The sequence below is a fragment of the Schistocerca serialis genome, chromosome 3, assembly GCF_023864345.2.
Source record: "Schistocerca serialis cubense isolate TAMUIC-IGC-003099 chromosome 3, iqSchSeri2.2, whole genome shotgun sequence".
Lineage (NCBI taxonomy): Eukaryota > Metazoa > Arthropoda > Insecta > Orthoptera > Acrididae > Schistocerca > Schistocerca serialis.
The window spans coordinates 641,359,171-641,375,914 of NC_064640.1; the positions used below are offsets into that span (position 1 = coordinate 641,359,171).

The window sequence follows — 16,744 nt, forward strand, 5'->3', positions numbered from 1 at the left end:
AGTAGATTATAATCTAATTATATTGTACCATATGGTGCACTTGACATGGGACATTGCGAATATATCTAAATCTGACTAGACTTTTCGAGGCTCATACACCAGCTAACAGAATTTGGGTCACCAAAACCTTGCATTAGGTCACGCAAATAACTGTTAATAAATTCTTATAAATCATGTAACGGCCCGTACTTCGAGAAGATTCACGAATGAAAGGCGTTGACAGAAATATGCGCTTCATCTGTGTATGATGTAAAGTATTAGTCAAAAGCAGTGTTAGTTTCGTTCTCATTAATGGCGTTATACACAACGCCCCAACGCGGGAATGCACACTGCAGCCTCGAGGAAGGTGCTAGTGGCGCTATTACCTTCGTCCGATGTGTGGATGACGGGTAGTGATGTTGTGGAAATGACTGTAACAGCTGCTTATATAGTATTTGGTATAGGATAGGAATGGTTTTGGGTATAGAGTGCATGAATACACAGGGACCTCCGCATTTAAAGTCCATGAATCACTATCACGAATGCTATATTCCCTCGCTCAATAAGACATCGCCAAGAACTTTATAATTTAAATACCTTATGGTACAACGGGTATTTGGAAATGGTACCCCATACCTAACCTCCCCATGTCGGACGAGCTGTGAAGATAAGCACTTCTTCCAATCTCAAAATTAAGGCGGACGACCTCGTGGTGGAGCGCCGTTATGTACACACGTGTTAGATCACGAGAATGAAATGAGATAGATTAGGGTGGACAGAGAGACTCACTTGCGAATGGAACAGCACAAAAAAACCGAGCGAGGTGGCGCAGTGTTTAGCACACTGGACTGCATTCGGGAGGACGACGGTTCAATCACGCGTCCGGCCATCCTGATTTAGGTTTTCCGTGATTTCCCTAAATGGCTTCAGGCAAATGCTAGGTTCCTTTGAAAGAGCACGGCCGACTTCCTTCCCCACCCTTCCCTAATCCGATGAGACAGATGACTTCGCAGTTTGGTCTCCTCCCCCAAATCAACCCAAGGATAAAAAAAGCTAATACAGGTATGAAGTACCCTCTACCAAGATATATACAGTGGTTTGTGGAGTATATAAGTAGATGTAGGAGACATCGCCTGCGAAGATGAATGATTTCTGTATGCCAACAGCGTAACTTTGCTCTCTAAATGTCCCCTGGGAGACGAATCTGACTGAACAGTCATCTCCAGTTAACTTTCTTCATATTGATACTGGAACTATGAACATCGTAAAGACCCTCTAGCTCTGAGACAACTCCCGCGTCACCTTAAGTTTGTTCATTACTCTAAACTTCTACCTATTATCAGTCCACATGAGCGACAGATCTTCCAAAGCAAAAAACTACAACATATCCAACTGACTATTAGAAACAAAAAAGATAAAGTTTAATTGCCCTTAATCATAAGAAGCGGAGCACACTCTGGGACTGGACAAGAACTAGAGGGAAAGTATGCCATACCTTGGTTGGAGAAGCATCCCAGCTTTCGTCACAAGTGTTTCAAGGAAGCCGTACAGCACTGTATTACAAATGGCCAGAGGGTTACTTGGGCGCTGCTGCACTTGAACATAAGTCTAGTACCTTAACCATAGCGTCACCTTGCTCGGTTGTGCTAAATAAATGAGGAATTAAATCTTATCCAGCTAGAAAGGAGAGCAACTTAGTAGTTCTTTCTCCGCTTCAGAGAAACATTAACGTTAGGATGGGCATAGATCTAAAGGGATTACAATGACGATAAAGACAGATTAAGTATCAAGAGCGGTGTGAGCTCGTAAACATGTCTCACATAATCTTACAAAGCTTTTCTAATCGGTTTTGGTATTCACTAGCAGCTTCGTACACGACCTGCGGGCCACCGAATGTGGACTGCTGCCAGCTCCACCGTGCGACGACTGCAGGTCAAATGCACTGCATGGTCATACCCGAGGTGATTTAAATCCGCAAACCGCCCACCAGAGCGTTGTTTCACCATGTATCAGCATTATCCGTAATTTATGAGCACGAGTGTAAAAATAAATTTCCCCATATACTGTACAAGATGGTAAATGCAGCGATTTGAAATACTGAATTAGGTACTTGATCTTAAAACATGTGATAAATAGATAAATACACAAATCTTACTAGGCTCACTGTGGAGCTTTGTAAAGCATTCGAAACTCGCACCCAACTCGAGTGACGCTCATATTCGAAAGAAAAGCTATCTGCAACGTAAAGCGACCTTCGCAATGGCGTGATATTCAGTAGACGGACAGAACGAAATCACAATATAAAGTCCAGTAGCTATAACATACGTCATTTGCTGTAGAGAAATGTACAATTTAATTATGTGATTGACTTGATATGTCACTGCATACAGTGCGACAACACGCAGCGATAAGAGTGGATATTGAACGTACACTAATATGATGTTTCCGTGAAGAATACTCCAACTGTAGCAACGCTCAGGTTGTCTCCAATTTAATGCTCACTTACGCTGCCTTTCCTTCTGGTCCTAGAATTATTCGAGGTTGGCAAGTGAGGAGATGTTTTAGATCTTGTTACGATTTCAGCGCCTCTAAGGTACTCGAGAGACCCACATACTCAGTATGAATGTTGAGGGTCGGCGTGTGTTGCTGGATTCGGAATTCTGAAACTTATTTAAAAGGAGAGGTACAATCGTTGAAAAATTTCGTGGTCAGTTACCCTCTAGTTAGAACTATAGTGGGCCATAAATCCTACGCCATGATATCTCGTCCATTGGCAACACTCATCCTAGTTACGTGACACTGCACAAATGGGCCTTTGATCCATGCACTGCATGAACCGTCCCCACACATGGATTCGATTGTCAGCCCTATTCAGATAAAACTTGGACTATCACTTACAGTAAAATGGCTGATGAATCTATCACTTATCGAAATGTCAAAGGGAGGCAATGTAAGAGGCACCGTAGTAGGTAGGTGTTCAAGATTAGTGTAAATCTGCGCAGAAATGTCTACCGATGACAGAGTATATCGTTGGTAAAGTGAGAATAACTACCTCGTACTGTAACGCGATTGAGGACCGACGAAAGGATTGTTTGGTTGTGATTAGCTTGAATCTTCTAGTTTTTCCCTGACGTTCACATGCTGCGACTCGTTGCCACTACTTTCAAAGTGCCTGAACAGAATACGTAGAATCGTCCAAGTGACATCCTGTTGACCAAAATATACAGCCTGTCATCCACGGTTGGATGATTCAGTTTCAAGCTCCTTGTTTTATGTTGAAAAGCTGTTGCAGTAATGCAACACGATTTAAAGACTCTATTGCAGTCGTCACGGATGCTAGTGTCGGCCTTGACACACACTGTACGACAGTATTTCTAAGGAGAAGCGTCTCACTAGACATTCTTATCGAGTGGTTGCTGAAAAACCAAGTTAAGCAAAATCATCGTGGCTCTCTAAAAATGAAATCCGTCTTCTCTGAAAAACATTTGCTGTGCATTTACGATGAATGCCGTTTCGTGTAACAATTTTGGTATTTTTATTAACTGGTAATGTTCTAGTCACTCTTGACCATCATTCACTATGTTTACATGATCCTCTTCAAACCGGATTTCGTAACCCGCTTTCCCAGTAGCGCTTCTGTTTGTCATGTAAACACACCAAAATCGATTCTGTAAATCCGGTGGAAGCTGCCGGTTTTCCTCTTTCACAATCGATTTCCGCTCCCACGTAAACGCACAAGCGTTTCTGAAACGTGCTACAGTTGTCAGGTCACGTCTTGTTTTTAAAAATTTTTGGTTAATACAGACGGAGTGACTTTTGGTATAGTGAAGACAAAGTAGAAATATTGAACTGAGCATGAAGCTGTCTACCTCTATTATTTACTTGAAGAGAAATAGCGACTGCGCTGACTAAATCAGAAAGCTGACTAGCTCTTCCCCAGACCCGATATTTAACTGGGCTAGAAAATCCACGGAAAGTGTAAACACGACAGCGAAAAACGGTTTTCGAAATTTGGCTTTCGTCTTCCGGAAGATGTGTCGCATGTAAACGTAGTGGTTGCGTAGTGAAGCCGCAAGACGAGCTAGCTGAGCGCTGCAACCAGCCGTTTGCGCGTCGGCTCTTTGTTACGTGGCGAGGTATCCACACCGAAGGTTCCGCGGGAACGACCTTGACAGCGATCATGGCGTGCGCACTGCTGGACTGGCTGGACTTAGCAGCTTCAGTTCCGCCATGATGTACGTCTCCCCTACGTCCCCAACGGCCACTCACTTTCCGTTTGAAGAGTTGCTTCATATAGTATTTCGAATTGTCATTTCACCCAATCTGCTGCCTTTTAAGGTTCATAGGTACCTTACTTCTCACATATCACCACTACAGGTGTTTACATACAGATGTTACAACTATTAAAATATAAAACTGAATGAAAAGCCTAATAGACCGCTGTGGCTGTATTTAGAGACTCACACAATCGGTTTCGAAACTTTTAAGTTGCATCTTCTGGTGTATATACACTGAAAGGCCAAGGCAAGTGGTATACCTGCCTAATATCGTGTAGGGCCCCCGAAAGCACGCAGAAGTGCCACAACACGACGTAGCATGGACTCGAGTAATGTCTGAAGTAGTGCTGATGGGAACTGAAACCATGAATTCTGCACGGCTGTCCATAAATCCGTAAGTGTAGGACGGGGTGGAGATCTCTTCTGAACAGCACGTTGCAAAGCATCCCAGATATGCTCAATAATGCTCATGTCTCGGAAGTCTGGTGGTCAGCGGGAGTGTTTAAACTCAAAAGAGTGCGCCTGGAGCCACTCTGTTGCAATTCTGGACGTGTGGAGTGTCGCATTATCCTTCTGGAATTGCCCAAGTGCGTCGAAATGCACAATGGACGTAAATAGATAGAAGTGATCAGACAGGATGCTTACATACGTGTCACATGTCAGTCGTATCTAGACGTTATCAGGGGTCCCATATCACTCCATGTGCACACGCCCCATACCATTAAAGAGCCTCCACCAGCTTGGGATTGGTGAATCAATAATGTATGATTGCTTTACCTAGCTGTGGCTGCCCTAGTTTTAAGATTATCTGTCTATCATTTGTAGAAATAAAAACGGCCAAGAAGAATGGTCCAAATGAACGCAAACTATGAGAATGTGTAAAAGAGTTTACGAACAGAAAGGGATTAAAGTGTGCACACACACGGCGCACCATTATGCACAGCAACGCCCATTTTGGGAAGGTCAGCGTTACGCCAAGTTTAAAAAGTGATGAGCTGTCAAACGAAGCGAAAACTTGAAAACAAATTCTAGGTCGTTTGGTCGGCGTCCGAGGACACAACATCAAGATGTGAGTTCGAACACGCCTGTATGATTTTTCTCGAGGAAACAGATTTGTCATTCACTGACTAATACGGCTTGCACAGAGCGGTGCGAAGGTGCAACCAGTGGATGAAAGAGAATCGTCCGCAGCGACGAGTAGGCACTAAACCACGCAATGAGACAACGTCACGGGAACAGTGTTATATTGTCCACGTGACTGAACGGACATTAACATAAGCTACAACAAAAAAAAATGCACAAAAACCATAGTACTCTTTTTATCGCGAATGATATATTCATTATCATTCTGACACATTCTATTGCTGTTTATAATACCTTTCTCGTCTTCTCTTATCCAGTCACAATCTAGTCCGGCCACAGTCAGATAGAATCATGTCTCTTTCTGCCGCAGTACTCCGACTCTTTATGTTAACGATTCGATTGTTTTCCTGTCGACCTTCTAGACCCTGCATTGTATTTCGTGTATCGTCCTTGTTAATCATTACACCTTTGTTTTCTTCACTTTTTCAGTATCACCGTTCTGTATTAATCATTATACCATTTTCGTACATTTCCTTCATACCTGACTTATACTATTTCCAAAAACTTCGATTTCTGTCATCCATGGGCTACCAAGAACACTTCACTTATGTTCTTACTGGCTAACCTGGTACTGGGACATAATGGGAAAGGTGAAACCTCAAGGTTCCTGTATCATTTGCAACCGAAATTCCCACGCACTGAGGACGTTATATATGAGACGTACATCAGACTTTGATCCTTAAGTTGAACTACCAATCACTCAGCAAATTCGTTGTGGCACTGAGAGTACAATAGTTTCTGTAGAGTTGAAAATCTCTCATCTTGCGCATTACTCCGATACTTTCATATTTATGTCCCTAACAACGACGAGACATTACACTTCTTGGCGGGCCCTAACAATTAGAAATTAATCGAATAGATCACGCTCACTAAAGAGGACTTTACATTCAACTAAGAAGTTCTCTTGTCGACGATCGGGTACACGAATATCACGAACAGAAGTATTTTTACGATTACCTTGGAGTAATTCTTTGTCTACGTAACTTGTTGCGTTTCCAATATACAATTACCGCAATTTTATGGATGGAACACTACTAGCTGAAACACTTCTTTAGGCGAAAATTTTAGAACTCGAATGCTGTAGAACAACCAACGGAATTACATGTATTATTAGCTCTGCAAATTGCTTACAAAGCCATAGAAGCTAGCATTTTCCATAGCATATAAGTTACTGTATATTACGATAGCGTAAAACAAAGATCGTAGTTTATTTCATTGCGGAATGTAGTGGTAATCTATTAATTCCTTGTCTCCGTAGCCCAGATCGCTGGCTCACGCTAGATCGGTGGTGCTAGACCCAAAGGTAGCCTCTTCGAATAATCGTGACAGAGCTCACCGGTGTGAGGGCGAGAGAAAATGTATTTAGTCTAGCAATGAAGGAAGGTGATTTTATGTTAAAAATACTCTGTCGATATAGCCACCTTCAATACTAAGGCACTTTGCTCAAATCTTTCCAGTGAGTTGATAGTATTTCTGGGTAATGCAATATAACCAGTCATTGAACTCAACACGATTTCCAGTCATAAATGTCTTTAGGTTGAATCCCATAGTGCTCAGAGCCATTTTGTCTTTAGATGGCCGGCCGCAGTGGCCGAGCGGTTCTAGGCGCTTCAGTCTGGAACCGCGCGACCGCTTCGGTCGCAGTTTCGAATCCTGCCTCGGGCATGGATGTGTGTGATGTCCTTAGGTTAGTTAGATTTAAGTAGTTCTAAGTTCTAGGGGACTGATGGCCTCAGATGTTAATTCCCAAGTGCTCAGAGCCATTTGAACCATTTTTTTGTCTTTAGGTATGAGGAGACGTGAAAATCACAGAGAGCCAAATCTGGTGATTATGAACGGTGTTCAAACATTTTTTTTTTTCCAGATCAGTCAATTTTACCAGTGTCAAAGCACCTTCGTAGGCAGCTGCAGTGTCCTAATGAAAGATGATTATTTTTTTTAGTTTTCAATGTAGGACTCTTTTCGTGTATTTGTTTATCAAGTTTGCCCATAAGATTTGCGTGATATTTGCCACTTATAATCAATAAAAGTCTTTCTGCTATATCTCAAGAAACACTGGCCACAACTTTTCCGGCATATGATAACTGCTTCGGATTTACTCGTGTAGGCGTGTCGGCTTTTACCTACTGATTTAATCGCTGCTAGCGCAATATATTTGGCCTGCATATCATCCACAGAAACAGATCGGAGTACAATATTTGTTGCATTCTTTCTTAAAAGAGCCAAACCATTACAAAGAAATGCGTATCCGTATTTTCTTTCGGTTAGAACTTTTAAAAAAATCCGACACCCACTTCATAAGAAAAAGTTACTGTGCCCCTTCTTCTACCTGACACCTAAGTATGAATTGCAGAGTAATCATGTAGATGAAGGACAAGTCGTAAATAGGGTATTGCCCAGCGCAGTGTCACGTACGGACTCGATGTTTCCACCTGTGGTTGCAGTTATGGAACGTTTTTCAATTTAAGTGCGGTCTAGTTTGACATACGACGCCCATTTGTTTCCTGGTGAAAACAAAAACTCTATCGAATTTGAGTGAAAATCGTCCAAAACAAAGAATTTAATGATTGCACAATAATCGAGCTACAGATTCGAATGAAATACCGCAGTACTTTAAACAACCAGATAAATAAAACTATGGTACAGATCAAGCAGGCACTTAACTTATGATAAGGCACAGCATATCAAAAACAAAATTTTATTGGTGTTAACTCTCATTTCAGTATCAGGCCAAGAACTTATCTCCTTGGGCACATGATTAGCCAGCAACATGAGGACTTTGGCGATACACAGGTGGTGCTCACCCGAGGGTACAACAATATGCTGGGTTATATCCCAAGTTCGGCGCCTTCCTTGGCGATTGCGGTGGTGCCATCTAATATGTAGGTTATGGGTTTTGAGTTCTACCTCAGGCATCACTGTGCGTTTTTAAAGTGCTGCCGTTACTTTGCGTGTCTTATGTATAAACGACAACCACTGACAGACAAGCATTTACAAAATTGGTTCAAATGGCTCTGAGCACTATGGGACTTAACATCTGTGGTCATCACTCCCCTAGAACTTAGAACTACTTAAACCTAACTAACCTAAGGACATCACAAACATCCATGCCCGAGGCAGGATTCGAACCTGCGACCATAGCAGTCGCGCGGTTCCGGACTGAGCACCTCAAGCATTTACGTTGAAGTTTGCATATAGAGTGCAAATAAAAAATAAGAAGTCAGTCGTACTGAAAAAAATATAAGTGATAAGCATATCAAAAATTTTTTATTGTCGAATAGCCTAAAGCTAGTTAAATAACAACAAAACGACCAATACCTCTCTGCAGTTCTTCACGTATTGTGTGCGTCTACCATTCTTGATGATAAAGTCGTTGAAAGATGACATAAAGCTCTGCGGTCTCCACGGTGCTGTTAAGAAGAAAAAGTCGCGTGTCTTTTAATCCTCTCCAGTCCTTGCTTCCCATACTAATACATCACACCTCTAACACAACAATACGCTACTTCATTATTCATCAGTCATCCACATGACACAGCACACAGTTGGCGTAACTCACACTGGGAAGAAAAAAGAATCAACCTCGTATTTCAGTACACATCAGGAATATTCTCGACTTTGAGCCACGAATTTGATTCGTACTGATGACCAAAGAATTCGTGTTGGAGTGCATAGTATCTCAAGGGTATATCACACAAAGAGAATGTTATTGTAAGCTCGAAAATTAAGCTCTGCTATAAATCAAATTTCCCAAAGATATTGACTTCAAAAAACAGATTTTCTGCTCTCACACGTCCACACCAGACTGCAAAATCCAGGATACGTGAGTGTCGTTCTCTCTTACACAAACTCCCAAGCAAAAAGAAATAATCGCTTCTGTCAGGCTCAGAAGCTGCTCCTTAGAACTCGACGTAGTAAGCGAAACCTGTAATGCAAATGAGGCGAGCTGCTGCCCCGGCGTAAACACATGGCTGTTTACGAACGTAGAACCTAGCAGTGACGTAAGCGGCCAGCTATTCACACAGCCCATATCCAGCACAACGGCTCTCCTAATGTGAATGACATGGGCGACACATGTCTTTTCCCACCGGGCTGTGATTCACGGTTTGGCTCTGCTTGTCTGGGTGGTGTGGAGATACGGATGCGGTGACTGGTTTTCTCTTCGACATTGGATGCATCCGTACTTCGATAACAGAAATAATCTCCACGCGCAACAACAGAAAGACGGGATGGGCAAAAATACAGAAACACCAAAAAACGCAACACATTACCATGTCTAAGAAGATGTAGGGAAACCGTTGGCACTGAAAACACCTTCACGTCGTCTCGGGATAGTTAAATACAGGCCCTGTACGGTGTTAAATCGAATCTTATACCATTCTTCCTGCAAGAGAGTGGCAATTTCACGTAACGGTAATAGAGATGGATAGTGATAATGCACTCTTCTCTCCAAAGCAGACCACAAAGCCGGCCGGGGTGGCCTAGCGGTTTTAGGAGCTACAGTCTGGAACTGTGCGATTGCTACGGTCGCAGGTTCGAATCCTGCATCGGGCATGGATATGTGTGTTGTCCTTAGGTTAGTTAGGGCACAAATAGTTCAAATGGGTCTGAGCACTATGCGACTTAACTTCTGAGGTCATCAGTTGCCTAGAACTTATAACTACTTAAACCTAACTAACCCAAGGACATCACACAACATCCATGCCCGAGGCAGGATTCGAACCTGCGACCGTAGGGGTCGCTCGGCTCCAGACTGTAGCGCCTAGAACCGCACGGCCACTTCGGCCGGCTTGTTAGTTAGGTTTAAGTAGTTCTAAATTCTAGGGGACTGGTGACCTCAGAAGTTAAGTCCCAAAGTGCTCAGAGCCATTTTTGAGACCACAAAGGCTTAATAATATTGAGGTCTGGTGACTTTAGGGGCCAGGGGAGATTCGATAATTTATCTTCGTCCTCACAAAACCAGTCCTGGACGACGCGATTGTGTGAACATGTGCCCTCTCGTCACGGACACGGCATCACCATTGGGGAGCAAATAGTGTACGACGGTATGGACCTTTCCAGCCAAAACGGTCACATAACCTTGGACAGTAATGCGACCTTGCCGAGTAACCATTGGGCCCACGGAATACCACGATATGGTTGCCAAAATCATCGCCGGGCCTCCACCATGTTCCACTCTTGGGATATAAACTCGCCCAGAAGTGGAAAACCGTATGTGTTCCAGCTCTCCCTGCAATTCCCTGGTTCTGGAGCTCCCTTCGTGTTCCTTTGGTGCTGACTGGATTCGCGAGTGCGACGTTCAGTTCTGCAGTGACTTTTGAACTGTCGTCATAATCATCTTCAGTGACCGTCCGTCACGATAATTCAACACACATTTTAGTCTGGGTTATGACTTAGCGCATAATGTTTTTCTGCTTTTCGTGTATGTGGTATAAATCTTCGATACGGTTACTCTTCAAATACCGAACACTTTGGATACCTTTGTTACGAAAGCGTCCACCGTACGAGCACCAACAATTTTCTCGCGTTCAAATTCACTTAGCTCCGACATAATGCACTCACAACTACATGAAACGATGTTCTGACCTCGACTGAGACTTGCAACGTATCGAGGACATTGTGCAGGTGCCGCTCGTGGTCACATACAACAGCGCAACCTGCCGGCTTCGCTAGCATCTGCCTTTACATTCGAGCACACGTTTCTCGCGGCGTTTCCATATTTTTACCCAACTCCACTTCGGCGAAGAATACGCCATTGCTCATATGTGAGTTGATCCTATGACACAGTTGAAAGTATTTCAGTGCGTCAGTAAGAGGATTAATTGCTCGGGAACAGCACTCCATTTCTCTGTACTGAAGTTCACACTTCAGTTATTTCGGCAATATACAACCTCTCTCGATTATTGTAAACAGTAAAAGAAAAAGAGAAAATAATACTGAGCTCGTTGTTCATTAAAGGTCAGTAGAGGCGGACAAATGGCTCTGAGCACTATGGGACTTAACATCTGAGGTCATCAGTCAAGAACTTAGAACTACTTTAACCTAACTAACCTAAGGACAACACACACACACACACACACACATCCATGCCCGAGTCAGGATTCGAACCTGCGACCGTAGCGGTCAGGCAGTTCCAGACTAAAGCACCTAGAACCGCTCGGCCACAACGGCCGGCGGAGACGGACAACTAGTTGAGTTGGACAATAATTTAGGGTAACGACGGAGAAAAAAAGGTTAGCCAAACGGTAATTTGAGCTCCACTCTTCTGGAATGAGTGTATAGTTTCTACACAGTCTCGCTCGATAGGTGAAAATCGCGCTAAGAATGGTGATTATTTTCATGTTCAACCAGACAACATTATCGAATGAAGTGACTTTCCCTTGATGGTACTTCGAGTATGCGAGGGCGTGCTGCAAAGTGATGCCTCCGAATCTTTTGTGTGGAAACTCTTAAGAACAAACTTTATTAACATTCTGCATCTTCATTCTTCATGTCTATACATTTGCAGACATCTGACGCTAGAGGGCTACGAATTGTGGAGTGTAACATGGCGGTCTGTAAGCTAATTATGCTTGAGAAACTGAATGCTTTAATCGAGTTTCGAATTCGAAGAGTTCGTCAGCACATGGAGCATCCTCTCCGTCAACGTAACTAGGCCAGACCAAACACGAGCGCTATGACACCTGCAGCAATACGCCGCCTTGGGTTCACTGTCATCCGGTTTCCGTCTGTTTCAGAAATTTTAAGAACATTTTCGAGGACTTCACTTTAATAGCGATGAAGCTGTACGAACAGAGGTGAGTTTGTGGCTCCGTCAACAAGTCAATCATTCTACAGTAACGGTATCAACAAATTGGTCTCTCACTCGGAGAGTGATCATGTTGAGAAACAAATATGTGGATACGAAGAATAAAGATGTAGAATGTTAACAACATTTTTGTTGTTCAAAAAACCTTTAAGGGTTTTCACATAAAAATTCGGAGGCATTACTTTTCAGCACGCCACCGTACGTTGCATTGCGTACACAGTAGACAGTTTCAACAGTTTACCTCCTCTGACGACAAATTTGCGGCACGAGGAGGCCTTAGCAAATAAAATGAGCTGTATATTGACTGAGATCAATCTTAAATTTAATTAATACAATCTATGGGCCAAATGAATATTATCTGTTACTTTTAAATTGTACTGAAATAATTGACAGTGTGAAATGCCATTAGGGTCAGTAATTCAGGCTACACTTGTTTCCGCTACAAGTATTCATCTGTTACAAAATCTCAATTAAATGTAAGGGACAGTCAAATGAAAACGAGACAAATGGGTACATGTAAAAACTATTTATTATTTGAACTTTAATAGCCATAACTGTTACATTATTTATCCCATTGTGAGACAAGGCGATTAACACCTTCGTGGAAAAATGTTTACGATTGGGCACCATGATTGAACCCAGGCCTCCATCTCTTCGTCCGAAGCAAATCGACGGCCACGAAAGTTTTTCTTCTGGGTTCCAAAAATATGGAAATGGCACGGGGAGAGATCAGGACTGTATGGAGGATGTGTAAGGGCTTCCCAACGAACCTCCTGCAGCGTATTCGAAACAACCTTGGCAACATGCTCCTCGCCCTCAAACACTTTTCCATTAAGGCACTGACTATCATGTCCCACAAAGGGATAAATACATTAACAGTCACGGAGATTACATTTGAAATAATAAAGAGATTACTTACTATATGTCTGTCAGCCGTGTAAAAGAGATGCTCAATAAATCAGTACCTGGTCCTTTAGAAACAAAAGTAGGGAAGGCTGGAAGTGAACGCCTCGTCGGCATCGCCCTCATTGTAGTCGGAGTACCGATGACAGGTCAGGAAATCAGCGGTGCCATTCTTGAAGAAACCAGCCCAGAATTCGTCTGATGTGATTTCAAGAACCCACCGTAAATCTGAATCAGAATGACTGGGTTGGGATAACCAAAAGCAAACTGTTGAACGGACATGGCGCAGAAATTGCGGACATAATGTGCTAACAAGGAGACCAAATGGTAATCAGATATTTTGTAATTTTTTATGTTTATGGTACGTGAAGTTCAAAATACAAATATCAGTCACCCGAAGCTCTACGATGCATCTTTAAAATATTCTCGAGAAAAATCGGCTTTGAAGGTTTCTGAGCGATTTCAAGACCCTAAGGTAAATTCAGTGTTTAGACATGCAACGTGGTTCTGTGCTAGAGTGCTTACTTGATTCTTGAACTGTGTTCAGTTCCCTGCTTATGTGAATTTTTTAAACAAAGTTGTATATTCTACGAGAACTTCCATGAAGCGTAAAATAGACAAAGATGTAAAAAAAAATGCTGGCGCTCTTTACTGGTAATCGCTAGTTCGTTTCTCATTTTGGTCGATATTTTTTCGTTGATTTTCGTTCAGTACAGATACCAACGTAAATCATCATCTTCCTTTCAAGGATTATACTGTTGTCAGTTCTGAACGCACAAACAAAACCATTTCAATCTTTTTCGAGGTCTTCCAATATCTCTTTTCCCATTCGGCTTGTAGTTCAGGATCTTCTGGGGAATTCTGTGACTTGGCATTCTCATGAGGTGTTGTCTCCAATCTTCACGATATTTTGGAATTTTTTCATTCATGTTGAAAATGTTTAATTCTGTTCTAGTGTGTTCATTTCTAATCATGTCTCTTCTTGAGCAGCCTTCCGTCTTCCCTAGCAACTTCATCTCTGTTGTCAGATTTTTAATTTTTTGTGGTAACACAGCTTTCGCTTCCATAGGCTAACACAGAAACCTCGATCACTTTATAGAATTTCATCATCGTCTGTTTTTGTACTTTATAGCTCAGTGCACCCTGGAATCTGTGTATTTAATTTTCAATATCAGAGCCAAAAGCAGAACTTACAGCGCTGCTTAAAGAAGAGATTTGAGAGAAATGTTGTAAACCTGAATCATCCAAAACAATTTTTGATCTAACTGGATATCTTCCTCGAAATGTCATTATTTTTACTTTATTATAGGTATTTTATTATTGTATTCCTTACATATTTCGTTTAGTTGTTATACTAATCTTTGGAGGTTATCTTCATTCTTTTGAATAATAAGTGTCACCAGCAAACAAAAGTACATTCAGGTATTCTTTAATCCCGTTGTTTACTTTCCATTTCCATGTTCGAAGAATGAAGCCAACGTAAATATTAAAAATTGTAGGTAATAGTCCTCCACACCCTTGTCTAATATCTTGGTTAACAATTATTTCTTCTAATCGGTTCTACTTTTATTTATTACAATTCGTGGATTTTTGTACAGACTTTTCACTACCTCGACATTCAGATATAATCTTTCATAGGCTATCACGGCTCGCACGGTCAAAAGCCTTCTCAAGGTCGATAAAGGCCAAATGGGTCTGTATTTTAAATTCTCTGAGTTTTTTCTATAATGTTTTTAACTACAAACACGTTGTCTGACCATGAATGAACTGATCTAAAACCACTTTGTTCGTCAGAAATAATAGCTTCTGTGATATTCTTCATGCGGCTATTGATTATCTTTGAGTATAGTTTGTAGCCAGCGTTCAGAAGACTGATGCCACTGTAGTTCTTATTGGCAAACTCACAAACAGCCAGACTGGATCAACCAACGTAAATTAAATCCTAAATTTATCAACTATATACTAATTAACCCATACGTAATTAGTACACATTGCACATAAAAATCCAGTTTGCATTGCAAATATAGAGTCATAATTACCGATATTTTATAAAAGATTGTTAAAACTAAACAAATTGTACAAATCAAAATTTTTTCATCTCTATGTATTAACAGAAGTGCTCGTAGAACATGCACCTTTGTTTAAAAATTTGTATTCGCTGGGAATCGAACCCGAGTCACCCAAGTGAGACGTAAGCACTTTAATACACCGCCACGCTGTCTGCTGAAGTATCTATCACGCTTTAGGTTAATAAAGACACTCAGAAAATTTCGAAGTCAATTTCCTCGATAATTTTTGGGAGGTGCGTGGTACTACTTTGGCAGATTGATATTGGAGTTCTCAGCTTCACGCATCATAAATATACGGAATTACAAAAATCCTATTGCTTCGTGACCCCCTTGTTAGGCCAGTTCCACAGACCTGAAAGATTCGCTCAACATCGCTGTTATTTCTCTTGGAGGAGACGTTAGCGTACTAACTCGTGATAATCATGCTCATGTGGTAACTTTCATGTCCTGGAATAGTGTAGTATTCTTTTAAATAATTATGTGCCTATATGCCTCTAATCGCTTTTTACTTTCTTCTTGAGGTGACTACTGCTGGTAAGGTTGAAGATTTCTCATCATCTTCATTCAAAGGGTGGTGTGACAACCTACCGATCCCTTATTGCTGTTCTGGAACAGGTCCTAAAGGACGAGGTTTCGCATCCCCTCCTCCATCCTGTAATGACATGTGGTGTGTACGTCTGTATCTCACGTATAGGCTTTATGGGTGCTTATGTAGTGTTTTGTCATGTTTCACGTTGCTCTAGATCTGAATGGAATTAAAGCAGCCAATTTTTCCTCCCGAACATCATCAATGGACCGCCAAGCGTAACGTCCCCATCAGCAGTGTTGCTTACGCTCACCCGATGGGACCCTGAGGAGGGGTTTCGAATTTAAGTCACTGCATTTTGCCTTACACTGGTATAATTTCTTTCACCACCAGAAATCTAACCAGTATTCTTCCGGTCGAGCGTCGCAGCACCTTGTCGGGTTAGCGACCTCAGCTATAAATGAAAATGATAAAGAAAACTTCATAGTTTCCCGCAGAAATTATGTTAACGGGTAGAATATAAAACATAGTCCTCCTATTCTGGCCCCGTCTTTTACTTGGCGTGCGAAGCTAAGGGACAAATATGTTTACTAGCACTGTTTGCCTGAATGCTAATCCCTGGCATCTGCTTCCTTGGTTGTCGGAGCCAGGCAATACAAAGCGTTTTGCGTAGCACTCAGATGGAAGCTTCTATTTAATTATCGTAGGTGAATTCTTAAGAATGTAATAATAGGATAGTGAAAAGAGTTTTAACTGTCGTTTAATTGCAAACAAAACACAGTACATGCAGCTTCTAACACATTACTCGTGTTGTAAAAGTGATATTTTATTTTAACAAGATGATAAATTAGTCATTGAAGTCAGGCATTTTACAATGCTATGACAGAAGATGTACGGATAGTATTCTTGGAAAGTTCGCCAACAGAGTGCTGATGCCTTTACCACCTGAATAACGTCGTGTAGTCCCACCTTCCGCTGTGCTGACGGTGGTGTCACGTCGTGTTATGGAATCCACGAAGCACCGAAAGCGTTGGGAAGCCCT

At 41.9% G+C, this 16,744-nt stretch overlaps 1 protein-coding gene across 4 annotated transcripts in view; it reads left to right on the plus strand.

Annotated features, from left to right (window-relative positions):
• Positions 1–16,744, plus strand: part of LOC126470523 (uncharacterized) — a 253,347-nt gene that overhangs the window by 119,633 nt on the left and 116,970 nt on the right. The window lies entirely within an intron of this gene.